This window comes from Cynocephalus volans, chromosome 4 (assembly GCF_027409185.1).
Source record: "Cynocephalus volans isolate mCynVol1 chromosome 4, mCynVol1.pri, whole genome shotgun sequence".
Lineage (NCBI taxonomy): Eukaryota > Metazoa > Chordata > Mammalia > Dermoptera > Cynocephalidae > Cynocephalus > Cynocephalus volans.
In genome coordinates this window covers 17,403,671-17,405,230 of record NC_084463.1, presented here as the reverse complement: position 1 = coordinate 17,405,230, position 1,560 = coordinate 17,403,671, and the positions used below count along the sequence as shown (strand labels likewise).

The 1,560-nt window shown below is 42.2% G+C and overlaps 1 pseudogene; it reads right to left on the bottom strand.

Moving 5' to 3' along the window:
* Positions 1–722: 722 nt before the first annotated feature.
* Positions 723–975, bottom strand: LOC134376782 (small ribosomal subunit protein eS27-like; annotated as a pseudogene).
* Between the last annotated feature and the right edge of the window lie 585 nt (positions 976–1,560).

Below are 1,560 nucleotides of genomic sequence, written 5' to 3'. Positions count from 1 at the left end.
TTTCACCCAAAACTCACCACTTCTTCTAACAGCTGTTTGTCCTCAGAGAAACAGCCTATGGGATGACAGTCAGGATAATGGGGAATCAAATAATTCCAAGGCTTAAAGTTTCCAAGAGATGAGCACATTTCTCTGTCGTTCCCCTCACCTGCTCCGTGTTCTCCCTGCCAACACTTTCTCTGCCCCAGATTCGTTGGCAGTCAAATCAGGAGCCAACTGCCTACCAAGGCGTCCTCATTAAAATGCACTGCTCTTGCTAATTAGGAGCCAAGGTTCTCCCACGGTGGGCTTGGCTTGGATATTGCCATTATCTTCATAAATAGATTCTTTACTTTGCAAATGTTGCTGTCATAGCCAGGCATTCCCAACCTGGCAAATGCTCTGTGCATTCTTAAGTGGCGGAGGGAATGTGTTAGCAAGAGAAGGCAGAAGCATTCATGCTGAAGCAGGGCTCTGTCCTGAGCTCACCCTGCTATGTCTGGGCAGCAGGCAGCCAACACAAAGGCTGAATGTGCATCTACAACCACACTGGGAAGTAACATATGGCCCAGATTTTCTAGGAGATCTTATTTCTTGTCATTTTAATCTTTACAGCAAAGGCAGCTTATCAAATGCATAAAATGTGTAACTATTTTTTAAAACGTGATCTAATTGTTTTACCTTTATATATCCAAACTATGTTTATTGGGATGATTTTCCACTTATCTTGATTCAGGGTGCTTTTAGTGCTGCTTTCTCCTGAAGGAACATCCTTCTGCAAGCTTTTCTTTTCCTCTTGCAGGCTGGCAGAGGACAGTGGAGCAGCCAACACAAAAAAACTACTGTTTGTGCATGGCTAAAGACTGTGGTGATTTTATAGCATCCTGGGCATTTCACATCCATGAAATAGGAACAGAGACTGTGTACCGGGTGCTTCTTCTCGTATTTCCTCTTCTCTTCTGGAGAGGGATGGGGGAGATCCTTTATGAGAGACATGTTCTCGTGGGGAGGTCTTCATCACCAGAAATGGCTTACCTTTTAAAAGATGGTTCCTATCAATAAATTCACAAATCAGGGGTAAAAATCTGATGAGTTCCTGGTCTCCCAAATAATGCCCTTATGCAATCTCATCTTTGAGAATGTGTTTACTTATTTAATTTCCTTCACTTATAAAACTCTCCCCAATTTCTGCACATTTAATGCTAAACTGCTATTTCTAGATCTAGTTTTTTCACAAGGCCTGCACTGATTCCCTCAGTTAAATGTATCTTCTCTCTTTTCTGCAGCATCAGAATATGTTTATCTCTCTTTTATGCCACCAACTGTTCTTTACCATTATAGCTACCATTTTGGAGTGCTGACTCTGCCAGAACCCATGCTGAACACTTTATACACATCATCTCTCATCCTTGCAATGAACTCACAGCTTAGGTGTTATCCCCATTTTGTAGATGAGAAAACTGAGGCTCAGTGACATCAAGAAACTTGTCCAAAGATAGCCCTTGGCAAGGAGCAGAGTAAAACCTGAGGCTCTGAGTTATAATTCACAGTGAACCTTATCCTCTTAGTAGATTACAGACC